General features: G+C 49.1%; 1 long non-coding RNA gene across 6 annotated transcripts; it reads left to right on the top strand.

Annotated features, from left to right (window-relative positions):
• Nucleotides 1-8094: 8094 nt before the first annotated feature.
• LOC124692782 lies at nucleotides 8095-13217 on the top strand. Of its 6 annotated transcripts, none has more exons than XR_006999683.1 (6): nucleotides 8095-8244; nucleotides 8766-8877; nucleotides 11532-11689; nucleotides 11782-12146; nucleotides 12383-12480; nucleotides 12653-13217. It is a non-coding gene; the product is annotated as an uncharacterized LOC124692782 (long non-coding RNA). The 6 variants fall into 6 exon arrangements; XR_006999684.1 differs by having other exon boundaries at nucleotides 11782-12480; nucleotides 12653-12771; nucleotides 12898-13217; XR_006999680.1 differs by adding an exon at nucleotides 11340-11459 and having other exon boundaries at nucleotides 11782-12480.
• Nucleotides 13218-13768: the final 551 nt, after the last annotated feature.

Raw genomic sequence — 13768 nt, 5'->3', positions numbered from 1 at the left:
CGATGCTCGCGGAGCCATAGTCGGTGTAGAGCTCCTCGATGTCGGTCATGTTGGCGATGCTTGTGGAGCCATAGTCGGTGTAGAGCTCCACATGTTCCTCCACATCCGCGGTGCTTGAGGAGGCATCCTCCTCGAAGTGCTCCGTGTACTCCTCCATGTCGTCTTCGTCGCTATACTTGTTAGCACGACAAGATCTAAATGGTGTATGTTAGTGGAAGAACACTACCTCGCAACCTTACCGTGGTATGACAAGATTGGGGTGATCCAACAAACCGAGACACACGCAAAAGCTAGCAAATATGGTGGTAGGTGAGTGTGGTGGAAAGCCAAAAGACGAAATCCGAAATCAAGTTTGTTGTTAAGAGTGGGTGAAGTCCAACGAAATCAAATGTCAAAGCGATGATCACTAGAAACACGGAAAAGATATGGAACACACACACGAGATGAACGGGGTTAGTGCGACCAAAAAGTGAGCGGAAAAGTGTATGAAGCCCTTAAGCAAGGGTGCTCGATGTCACACTAACACAAGAAGAGATCAAAGCTTTGGTTGCAACGAAGAGACAACAAGATTTACACGCGGCCTCTCTTCTCTTTTTCTCTCTTTTGCTTAAAAGCTTTTCCCTCTTTTGTATTTGGTGGCACTTGCACTCTTTTGTATCTATGGTGGCGCTTTGTACACTTTGGTATGTATGATGGCACTATGCACACTTGTGCTCTTTTTGTATTTTGGCGGCTTTTCCTCGCACTATGTTAGCGTTAGCTCGCTTTTGCTATCTTGCCACACGAGTTTTGCTTAGAAGCTTTACTCCACACGACACACACACCTCACAATCGGGGCCACGTGCAATGTCTCGCAACACTCGATAAGCAATGCTCGTAGGATAGATCGCAAAAGGAAGAGGGGCTACACGGTGGGGAGCAAGTTATACCTAGATGAAAAGTTAGGCGGTGTCGTAACACACAACTTGCGATGATGGCGACGATGGTGTCGTAGTTGCGCCGGAGTCCGGGGTGCCGAAGGTGTCGCCGCGGTGTTGATGTAGACGCGGAAGCTCGAAAGACAATCCTTGCACTCCAAAACGGAAACCGGGCAAAATAAGTCAATGCCCGAAAATTTGGGTCACGACGAGCGATCGAAGGTGTCAAAATTTTGGAGTCGAAAAATTTCGGAAACGGTGTCAAAATTAGAGTCAAGATGAAAGGGGATAACTGTGAAAGTTTGGTGTCAAACGGGCGCCGGAAAGTTGTCAAAATTTGGAGCAAAAAGTGGAGTCAAATTGGGCGAAACTGGGTCAAACCCGGTCCAGAACCCGGTCAAACCGGACCTGGGACCGGCCGGCCCGGTCCAGAACCGGATCTGGAACCGGATGGGCCCCTGGATTGTGCCCGGATGGCACCGGTCTGGGCCCCGGTTGTAGACCGGACGGCCCGGTCAGAAATCCGGTCTGACCGGATTTTGCGCTGGGCGTGCGAGCAGCGCGTGCGACGGCTTGGAAGGCAGCCTGGTGGTGCGCGGACGCGTGGAGGTGGGCCGGCGGGAACTGCTGCCGTCGGCCGGGAGGTGGTGGGCGCGTGGGCCAGCGGGGGCACTGGTTGCTGGCGGGAGTTGCGCAGGGGAGATCGGCGCGGCGTGGTGCGTGCGCGCGCGCGATGCGAGCGGAGGCGGCCGGCGGTGGCTTGCGCGCTGGCGTGCTGCAGCAGGGAGCGAGGCGCGCGAGGCCTGGCAGGGGTGGGGCGGCCCGGTGGTTGGCGGCAGGTGCCAGGGCCTGGGCCGGAGGGCGTGGCCCTGCTGCTGTGCGCGCGCGTGGTGGGGATCGAGGCCAAGGCGCGCGCGAGGCAGGGAGGTCGAGCGGAGGCGCGGGCGAGGAGGTTGGCCGCGCGGGGAAGATGTGCAGCGGCGGCTTGGGCAGCGAGCGGGGCAGGCGGGTGCGGGCCTGGGTGCTGCTGGTGGCTTGAGCGAGGAGGCGCTGTGGTGCTGGCCGGCGATGTGAGGCGGCGGCGTGGTGGTTGCGCCGGGAGCTGGGAAGAAGATGAACTGCCCGAAGAACAGCTCGTGTTCTTGACGAAAACAGACCGAAAATGCTCAGATTCGAGCGAAATTGGACGAAATTGATGGGAAAAAGATGGGGAAAACGTAGATCAATCACTCCAACATCAAATCCACGGACCAAAACCACTCAAAACGCAACCAAATCACAGATCGGTCAAGAGGCAATTTAGGGCTATTTTTGGAGATTTTTTGGAAAATTTTCTAGGGACGAAATCGGGTGGGTGGAGGGTCAAATCCGCGGAAACCAAAGGCTGCTGATACCATATGATGAGGTCTAAGACCCCGTGTGTGGCCCGATCTTGCGGTTGACCCGAAATCCAAGGAGGGAGAGAGGGAGAGCGCGAGGAACACGATGAACACGAAGAACACGAAGAACTCACGCACGCACACCAACCCGATACAATCGATACTTACCCCCGTTGCTCGATGGACCACGCCAATAGAATCAACCCGGGAGAGACGCGCGGTAGAATCCCGGAGTGAGAGATCGGTGAGGGAGATGAATCTAGGAGTGGGAGAGAGAGTGGGTGGCACTAGAATCTCACACTCACAAATCCAATCATCCAACAAGGGTAGCCTTGATACAAAGGGGATGAAACCCTAGGGAGACATAGCTCAAATCCATATCCAAGCCTAAATCATGTCTAAAGAGGTAAGGGGGTGTCTTGGGTCTATATATAGGCCTACAAGACAACACATGGCGAAAAGGTACATAAGTGGGTAACTTAGGCAGTTTGGTGGGTAGTTCCCGTCGGATCCGGTCTGGGGCCGGTCAGACCGGGCCTGGGACCGGGCGGTCCGGTTGTGGAGCCGGTCGACCGGTCGCCAACCGGGCAGGTCGGTCTGGGGCCCGGTCGGACCGGACTCTGGGCCGGCTGGGCCTCCTCCTCCCTCTTCCTTCTTCTCTTCTTTCCTTCTTCTTCCTTCTTCCTTGCACCATGGGAGTTCCTTCTCTCTTGGTCCTTGTCGATGTCGGCATCTATAGACACCATGACGATAGGCATGAGGTAGCATACCAATCGAGTTGGCGTTGAGGTCGACCATAGCGAGGAAGGAGTTCACCTTTACATATATGGCGGGGTTTTGTGTTGTTGGTCCACTTGGGGGACTCCTTGGCCATGGTGTAGCGTCGACGATAGGCGGGGATGCATCATTACAGAGGGATGATACCCAAGGGAGACTAAGATCAAAGGTAGGTTTGAGTTCAAAACAAGTCTAAAGAGCTAAGGAGGGGTTCCAGCTACTTATATAGGCACACATGGCCAGCAAGGGCGAACAGGTACGCAAAAGGATAAGTTAAGGCAGTTTGGTGGGGCACTCTCGTCAGGTCCGGTTCGGGGTCCGGTCTGACCGGGCCTTTGACCGGGCTGTCCGGTCATGGGGCCGGTCGACCGGGCCTGCAACCGGGCGGTCCGGTCATGGGTCCGGTCGACCGGGCGCAAACCGGAATTCTGCGAGGTTTCCGGTCCTGGGTCCGGTCGTTGCCCGGTACGAGGGAGCTGGCCCGGTTTGGCGCCCGGTTGACCGGGCCTGGGACCGGGGCGTCCGGTCGTGGGTCCGGTCCGACCGGGTCCTGGACCGGCCAGCGTCCGTCTCTTCCTTGGAGCGCTTCGAGCGACGTCGGCTTCGGCTTCATGATCATCTCCATGACCAGCTGCTTCTCTCCCTCCCTTGACCTTGGCGCCTCCTCCTCTCCGGGGTCTTGATGCGCCTTGTACCTAATGACACATAGCACGTCGGCATGAGGTAGCAACCCATCCAAAGGGGTACCAAGATCAAGGGTGGTGAGGAGCGAGTTCACCTAATCATGTAGAGCCTTGGCTCGGGCTCGTGTCATCGGTCCACTTGGGGAACTAGTTGGTCTTGATGGAGTGTCGTCGGTGAGCGGGGCTACATCACAATGGTGCTAAAATCTTTCACAAAGAGGCGATAGAAACCGGCGAGTCCATGAAAACTTCGAACTTGAGCAACATTTGTAGGAGTAGGCCAATTGTGGATGGCCTCAACCTTCGAAGAATCAACTTCAATGCCATTGGCGGAAACCACAAAACCAAGGAAAACCAATTTGTTTTGGGAAAAAGTGCATTTGGGAAGATTTGCATAAAGCTTCTCATGACGCAAGATGCATAAGACTTCTCTCACATGTTGCACATGGTCCTCGAGATTTTGGCTATAGATGAGAATATCATCGAAATAGACAACCACACTCTTGCCAATGAGAGGATGCAAGATGTGATTCATGAGGCGCATGAAAGTTGATAGAGCATTTGAAAGACCAAATGGCATGACAAGCCATTCATAGAGACCAAGTTTGGTCTTGAAGGCCGTCTTCCATTCATCACCAATTGCCATGCGGATTTGGTGGTATCCGCTACGCAAATCGACTTTGGAGAAAATCGAGGCACCGCTCAACTCATCAAGCATGTCATCTAAGCGCAGAATGGGATGGCGGTAACGAACGGTAATGGCATTGATGGGGCGGCAATCCATACACATTCGTTGCGTCTCAGCCGGCTTAGGAACAAGAATCACGGGAACGGCACAAGGGCTAAGACTTTCTCGAACGTACCCTTTGGCGAGGAGATCTTGTATTTGGCGTTGAATCTCCTTTGTGTCCTCGGGGTTGGTGCGGTAGGCAGCACGGTTTGGAAGGGGAGCGCCGGGTATGAGGTCGATGCGGTGCTTGATGCCTCGAAGCGGTGGAAGTCCATGAGGTAGCTCGTCGGGGAAGACGTCTTGGAACTCCTTCAAAAGAGACAACAAAGACGTAGGAATGTTGGTTAAGTCGTTAGTCTCCGAGGACGGGCCCTTGCAAATTAGCACATAGTGCAATATGGTGGATGGGTTTTCTTGCACTTCTCTCCACTCGCTTTTGGTGGCTAGGAGGACGCTCTTTCTTTCACTCATATAGGGCTTGTGGCGCTCACTCTCCTTTTGGTGGGTCGCTCCCTCTCCTCTCAACTCACTATGGTGGTTGTGTTGTTGTGCCCTCGCTAAAGCCTTCGCATTGTCGGCGATGATTTGGCTAGGAGTCATTGGGCGAAGCTCGAACTTCTTATCCTTGACCTTGAAGGTATATGCATTGGTGTGTCCGTCATGTATAGCCTTCTTGTCGAATTGCCATGGGCGGCCAAGCAACATGTGGCACACCGTCATGGGCACCACGTCACACTCAATGGTATCTTCATAGGGGCCGATCTTGAAGTTGACGGTGACGGTATGTTGTATCTTGACATTGCCCTTGTCACTCAACCATTGGATATGGTAAGGATGAGGGTGCTTGCGAAGTGTAAGGTTGAGCTTCTCACACAATTCGGTGCTTGCGAGGTTGTGGCAACTTCCCCCGTCGATGATGACCTTGATTGATTTGCCACCAATACCGACACGGGTTTGGAAGATGTTACACCGTTGGTCTTCCATAGCTTGAGGTTGAGTTGTGAGTACCCTTGTGACCACAAGTGAAGGGTTAGGGTCATGCACGCATAAGAGAGGGTCTTCTCCACTATCTTCATCATAAGCTTCTTCACTTGCGATGGCGGCTTGTACCATAGCTTCATATTCATCTTCATCGAGTGTCGCTATGTCACCATTCTCCATGGTGATCATGACCTTGGTATTCTTGCACTCAAAGGATTTGTGGCCTTGGGTGCCACACTTGAAACAAGTGACATTAGAGGGTCCCGTAGAGGCCTTAGAGGAGGCGGTAGAGGACACCGGTTGCTTCATGCAACTTTGGGTAGTCGGTTGCTTGGATGGTGTAGAGGATGCGGTAGGCTTGACACTTGTTGTAGGTGTTGTTGTCGCGAACTTGGAGGCGAAGTATGACTTGGACTTGGAGTACTTGATGTCCTCACTCACTTGGCGCTCGGCCTTGGAGGCTTGGTGAACCAACTCAACCATGTTGGAATAAGGTTGGAACTCCACAATTCGCTTGATGGGATAGTTGAGGCCATTGAAGAAACGAGCGATGGTTTGTTGCTCGGATTCTTGTATGTTAGCTCGCATCATAGTCAACTCCATCTCCTTGAAGAACTCCTCAACGGTCTTGGTACTTTGCTTCAACTTTTGGAGCTTGTTGAAGAGGTCGGTCTCATAGTGGGTTGGTACAAAGCGAGCGTGCATCTCTTCTTTCATCTCTTCCCAAGTGTCAATTGGAGGTTCACCCTTTTCTTCCCTTAGAGTGAGAACTTGCTCCCACCAAGTGTTTGCATAATCCTCAAACTCAAGGGACGCCATGGCCACTTTCTTGGCATCGGAGTAGTTGTGGATGCGGAATATCTTGTCAACCTTGAGTGCCCATGAGAGGTAGGCCTCGGCATCGTCTTCACCTTTGTACTTGGGCATGTTGAACTTGAGTTTGCCATACATGTTCTCTTCATCTTCCAAATTCCTACGGCGAGGACGAATGCCTTCATCTCTTGCGGCTTGAGGTGGTAGAGGAGGTCTTCCACGGCCAACCATAGCATTGGGTTGGCGTTGAAGTTGGACACTAGCTTCACTTGGTTCACGGTGAGGATGTAGTTGAAGATCTTGTCGAAGTTGGTGACGATGCTCATTGTTGGCCCTCTCATCTTGATCATGTTGTGGCTCTCCTCGTCCACGTTGGTCATGGCGAGGATGATGTCGAAGATCTCGCCGAGGTTGATCTTGAGGACCTTGATCTTGAGAATCAACATGGGCTTGACGATGAGGTGCCGGTTCCATGTTGTGGATGAAGCAATGTTCAAAAAATCGGTAATCGTTAACTGCTCGGTTGGCTTGAGTTTTGGGATTAATCGGAAATCGGCCTATTAACTGATTTAATCGGCCGACTATTAATCGGCGAGGTTTTTTCAAAATTGCAGGTTCGGAGCACTAAAATATGATATATTGAACAAGTAAAACCTGTAAAAGAGCACAACATCAGTACTTGATAAGAGCAATATTCGAAATATTACCTTTAATGTTTGACCAAACTTAGACAATCGACCACACATGCAAATCCACTAATCCACTGGCATGGTAGCTGAACAAATTAGAAGATCAATACAGAGTACCAATACGGCAGTACATATTACTATTACATAGTAACCAGGTCCAAAGATACATATAGCAGCAACATCACGAACAGTCCATATTATATAACCATGTCTAGAAAATAAAGAGTTCTCTCACAAGCAAAATAAAATTCTTTAAAAGAATTAAGGCTGTTGAGATCGCTGGCTTCTCAGCGCCCCGCCGATGCGCTGCTAATGTTTACATCGCCATGTGGGCCTGCAGTAATACGTGCCTCCCACTGCTTTCTTTGACGGTGCTGCACCGCTGCTCGACGCGTACGCAGGGTGGGCCATTGCGGTGTGGCACCGGCATCCGCTCCCCAAACTTAGCCCCGCACTCCATTTGTCTCTTCGCTCTCCCTAGGGTTTCGGCTGCCGACCCGAGGTCACCGCCCGGTCGTCGGATCCGTAGGGCGGCCGCCTCGCACCGGCACGCAGGCGTACATGGCGAGGGTGGCGGCGGTGCGTAGTCGGCGGTGGGGGGCTGGGGACGGTGGGCGCAGTAGCCGTAAAGGGCGGCGCCGTCGTGGTCGTCATCCCGTCCCTATGATCTCGTGGGAGATCGTCCTTCGAAAAAGGTTGGAAGAGATGGGTTCATCCGCCCGCCGTTCCACCTAGAAAAACCGCTCCCCTAATCGATCCTATCTCTCCATTTACAGGGGAGGCAACGCCTCGCTCTCCTTCTCCGGCTGCAGGGTAGCTTGAGTCGTCACGCCTCCACGGCGAAGGTCGATGGGGACGCAGTACACACGGACGGAGGAGCGGGCTCCGGGGCCAGGCTACTACCACTCAACATCTGCGATTGGACCAGGCCAAGTCGTCGTGGGCGCCTGCACGGCCGGAGGTCCATGGGGGCGCAGCCGGAAAAAAACTGTTCCTAGCCCAACAATCGCCCCTGTCCTCGCTCACGAACGGAACCCAGATCCTCTCCTCCATGTCCAGGCTCCCGCGACGGACATAGGACGCCCGGCCCCGTCCTGCCCTTCTCGCTGCCTCCGACCTCCCTCCCTAGATCCCCGAACTGCGCCGGAGTGCGGGGCCAGCTGCGCCGCGGATCTAGATCCTGAGTGGTCACTTTTCCCCGTTTGGTGCTAGCCATGGCAGCCAGGCTAGATGCTTCGGGAGAAGGCTAAGCTCTCAGATTAGTTGTAACATAAGGTAGCTCTTTTCTTTTTATTCTTCTGATTCTTCATATTGGTATTCTTTTTGCAAAGATAATTGCTTTAGAGTTTTTTTGTTTCGTAGGATTCAATAAATTTTCTACTGTATGATGACTGCACTTTCTAGAGATTTAGCAATCGAAAACCAAAACCAATACTGCAGGAAACCATAGATAAAAATAATTTCCTGATTTAGACATTTCCAGGTCAATATGAAATACTAAGGTGCTTTAAACTCATGAAAAACTTATTTCTCACATATTTGTTGATGATGACATGGGTTAACGGTGAATCTGGACATCATTAACAAGAGGACATACCAAAGCAGTACTAATTTGTAATTGACAGCAGGGCCATATACTAATATGCTGTAACATGAATCATGAATCAATAAAATTCCAACAAGATTGATTTATTCAAGAGCCATGTGTGCAACTCTAATAGGATTGATTTATTCAAGAGCCATGTGTGCAACTCTAACAAGATTGACATTTTATGTTGCTTACTCTTTCCTAGCAGCTGCTCGCTCGTGCCGCCTCGGGATACCTGTAAGAAGTAGCGAGTGGTGCTGGTCCGATCGCCGGTGCTTGCGTTGCTTTTTTCATGCTCGTGTGGCATTATCAGGGGGAAGGTAACGGAAACACTCCAAAGTATACATATTCAGGCTAAGAATGGCTCACGCACATATTCTTAGCTTTTTATGGTATGAAAGTTTATTCTTCTTGCTTGATGTATATGCTACAGTTTTTTTTTAGTTTGGTTGATCCTATTCCTGCAACATGGGTTGCATGCTTTGCTTCTTATGATTGGTGAAGACATAAAATGTTTCAGTGGGGCATAGACCAATGAAAAGTGTGTAGTATGTTTATGTGACATAAATTCGGGAGTGTTTGAGAGGTCCACAATTCATCCGATCACTTTGTCAAATGTCGATAACATGGTTTAAAAATCGTCGCTCGACGCCTAGGCGTCAAGGCGCTCCCCCTCCGCTTTGTAGCCGCTTTAGGCGCCTAGGCGTCCAAAGTGACCGCCTAGGCGTCGCCTAGGCGCCAAAGCGCCCTCCCTCCTTAAGGCGCCAAAGCGCCGCCTTAAAAACCATGGTCGATAATACTTCTAAATTATGGGGAGTGGTGTTTTGGAACATGTGAGCATATGCTCCCTCTATTTTGAAATTCATGTTACACACATTTTGAATTTCAAAAAAATTGAAACGAAAAATTCACACGTACATCTTCACGTGCTATACGCTCACAAAGTTGTTTCATAAAAAATGAACTTGTCATGTGACGTGTGCAAAAAAGACAAAACTCAGTGCTAAAAATAATGCTTTTTACAAGATAAATTTTCTCTTTTTTACATAGACCATAAAAAATATTGATTTTTCATAAAACTTGGCGAATGCACATATATTATAGAGATGTACATGTAGAATTTTGTGTCAAAAAATTTCGACAACTCGAAATATAATTTTTTGGTATAGGGAGCATACGCACCCGGGAGCCGAATTGAATTTCCATAAATTATGCACTTGAATTATCATTTACTTATCTGCACACACGGCCCTCTGTCGCTTGATTATGGCCAGCGTGGTCAGCATACTGCTCTTCATCTTGCAGCTCCTGGACTGCAACAGTGCTGAGCCTACAGTATCTTTATCAATGACCAAGCCATGCAGCAGAATTCTGATACTGGTTTAACAAGGAGTCGTTGCTGCTGGTCCAAATCAAATCATGCAAGGAGGCAAAAATAACTAGCTAACCCTGTGTGGCTTAATTACGTCTGAGCTCATGTTTTATCACATAACCCATTAGCCTCATCGTAAGATTTCATTGATAAATAGACACATTAATTGCATTGTAGATAGTAAACGAGAGGGATGCACATCCTGTTAAACTAACAACTCAGTCCATCAATTTTTGATGCTTCCTTAGCTAAGTTATGCCCTTCTCTGGGTCGAGATCCATTTCAATTAATGTAACTAAATTTTTCTTCAGTGCAACTTCCCACCTTATTTTCTAGCATATTTGATCTTGAAAATTTGATAATTATTCTCTAGGATCCATACAGGTTATGACATTGGATCCACAGAGGTGTACTAGATATCTAGATCGATGCATTTTTGTAACTGAACGTGTAGTCACATCATATACACTTAAATCTGTGAAATCTACACTGTTTATTTATGAAGTAGCCTGTGAATTGCAGAATTACATGTTAATCAGGGATAGCTTCCGTAGAGGTCTGGTTTTGGAATCATAACTTAAATAGTATTTTCGCTTAATTTAACCGAAAATTGTAGTATCCTTCGTTGATGAGTTCCTGGATCAGGGGTAGTGTGTGCTCAACATCTCAAGTGTATTGATGGATACAAAAGAAAAAGGATTCCGTTTTATGGCATATGGCGTTTGCTTGTGAAGCCACTGAACTTAATCTTCTCAGTGTGGTTGTCAAATTTCTGTTCAATCTTCAGATAGTTATCTCGCCATTCCGTTATGTCTGATTTTGTAGGAACCAAATTGATTGATGGGTTTCGAAAAAGGCTAATTATTATAAAAGATGTCCATATTTTTACTGTTATGTAAGAAATGAACCTATGTTCCATTTTGTTTCGTAGCATTATGTAGCAAAGCTCTTCGGCATACAAGGATTCTGATTTAGATTTTTAGGCTTGCTTAAGAAAGGAATACTCCCTCTGTTCCTATATATAAGCCATATAGTTTTTAGAGAAAAATTCCAGAATATAAGGTTTATTGCGTTGCCCTACTTGTATGGACAATATTTTTGGATATTTGATTAGGTTTACTTATCTTATGCAAAGTCCTCTATTAGCTCACGACAATTACTTACGGTTAACCCTAGCCAAACATGGTGTAATTTTTCCTAAATATGTGTTTCTTAATTTCCGTGCCAGAAATTATATGGCTTATATTTAGGACCGGAGGGAGTATGTAACTAGCAAGAAATATACCTTTATTTCGCTAGATATTTACTATGCATGAGAAGGCTTGCATTTAGTGTTGATGGATTAGTAGCTATAACTGCCATGCACACTTAGGCTTACTGATTCTCTGCCCTCGGTTTGGCATATGCAAGTTGGTATGATCTGGTCACCAAGTGGAGCTTATTATGGAAATGGGTCAGCGGTTTGAGTCGAGTGAGATTCTGGTTGCCACTGAGCCAGAGTTGTTTGAAATGAATCGACATGTTGCCGCAGTATGCACATTGCTTGGTCCTGTTTGCTCGCATGTGTTCATTGTGGATGCTAATGCTAATTTGGTTTTGCAGGGTAAGAGATTTAGGAGCAAGACTGTGATTGATGGGTCTCCAGCCTAACCAGGATGGTGGTTTTGGTTTTGCGGCGGCTGTAACTGCAAGTCAGTTCAGGAAGGACCCGTCTATAGGCGTAGCAACGAAAAGTGTCGCTGCAAGAGTGCGAGCCCTAGGTTAGTGTGGATTGCAACAGATGCATTGTCTGTCTTTTCTTTTGGCATGGTATTCCGGCTAAAACCATTTCTTCTATTGTTGTTTTTTCCAGGTTTTGCATCTCTGTGGTAGTGTTTGGAGACGGGGCTTCTGTGGAGATGGTTTTTTTCCGGTGATGTGGGGTGGGGTTTGGTTGGCAAGCCTGTTTCCATCTTGGTTGCCAAGAATTGCATCCTCTTTTCTGTTGCGACCCTGCAGAACTAGCTATGTTGATGGGCAGAAGCTACATTGTTGATGTCAGGGTGTCCCGGTATTCGTTTCACGGTGAGGATAATCCCTTCCAAGCTGTTAGGTTCTGCCCTGAAGGTAGTTTTGTCTTTGTTGGCCATGATGCTTCGCTTATAGTCACTGGTAAAGCGCCTAAGTGGCTGGCTGTCTCTGGTGAGAGCTCTGCTGTCGAGGAGACTGACAGTGTTGGTGCGGCCTCTCTCTTGCTATTTCAGTTATTTTAAGTTTAGCTTTTTCTGCATGTGTCCCTAACTGATCTTGAAGGATCTGGAGATACTGAGGCTGAGGCAGCGCTTGCTCTTTCATCTGATGATGCAGGCTTGCACACAACGCTGCCTGCGCCTGCCTTTGTCTATGCGCATCTGTTTGATGTCCTGTCATTCTGCCTTACCAAGTGTATCAGCTGAGACCTTTTTTTGTTCCAGGAAACTCCAGGCGAGAAGTCATCGGTCGACATCGATCAGACTGATGATCTGGGCGTTGCCGATGATGAACTACTTTTGGATAGCCATTCTGAGAAAAGGTGACCACTCTATCTAATTTTGCTGCTTCTACTACCTCGGTTCCTATTTAATTGACGCCGGCCATCATGTGAAACATACATGGGCAAGCACCATTCTGCTTTAGTTAAAATGGCACGGAGGGAGTACTTGGTACTGGGGTGATGGGCGTTGACTGCCGTGTTCTTTTCTCAGGGAAGGTAGCGCCAAGAGGCTGCTATTCGAGGCAGCGAGAAAGCTGGTGTTGAGAAGGCAGGAAGGAAGGTACCGTCATTGAAGGCTGTGCAGCAATTTGTCGGTCTCCAAACCAGCCGGTGAGGATGCAACAGTGTCTTAGTAGCCTGGCCTCATGGGAACCACAGTATTCCCGAGCAACCATGTTGTCCATGATCTGCGCATCAATCTCATATGGCGGCGCTTAGCCGATCCATTCTCTACAGGCGAAGCCATGATGAGCCTTCTCCGTCTGGTATACAGGCGTGCCGCCGCCTATTCTTTCCAGTTCGTTCTGCGAGAGCGCGGAGAGAAATCAGGATGGCCTGGTGCTGGCCTGTTTGAAAATCGATGGGGAACAAGGAAGGTATTCTGTAACAACGAATATACTACTAGCAGAGTTTGGACAGATCGCCTCTACCGTTTGGTGGCGCGTCGATGGCGGCAAGCTCCATCGGTAGAGCGCTGCTTCAGCACCTTGTATGCTCGCACTGTCTCATTCTACTATGAATGTTAACAATGATAGAGCATGGGTGTTCGTGATACCTAACGAACCAGTGAAGGTATTCTTATATGCAAAGAACAGCTGCTCTGGCAGGTCTAAAACTAGAAGACAATGTATCTGATGTGCGGCTCGCCACGTTCGTGTACGTCGTGAGAAGAGCACACCACCAGGCACGCATGCATGACCGCCACCAGCTAACCACCAGGCACGCATGCATGACCGCCACCAGCTAGATTGAAAGAACTTGGACACATTGTCTACCAGCTGGGCGCGCGGCCTCCATGCATTGATAAACACCGCCCTTTTTCACCAATCTTATCCAAATTCGTATATATGCACAACGGACTCATCTAAGGCTACAGGGACTCTGCGATGCAGTACAATATACCAACACTAAGATGGTTAAGCTTCGCGCACGAATTAAGTTTACTTCTTCCTTACTGTTTTTGGTTAAGGCCTTAAGAATACAGGCAGGCCTAGCACGTATACCTCGCCACTATGCTCGAAACTCGCACGGATGACGGAAATGCCACCTAAAACAAAGGATCTGAAAACGACTGGCAGCCGGCGCGGCGAAGCGCGCGTGCCATCTA

The sequence above is a fragment of the Lolium rigidum genome, chromosome 2 (genome assembly GCF_022539505.1).
Source record: "Lolium rigidum isolate FL_2022 chromosome 2, APGP_CSIRO_Lrig_0.1, whole genome shotgun sequence".
NCBI lineage: Eukaryota > Viridiplantae > Streptophyta > Magnoliopsida > Poales > Poaceae > Lolium > Lolium rigidum.
This window is presented reverse-complemented; position numbering and strand designations above follow the sequence as displayed.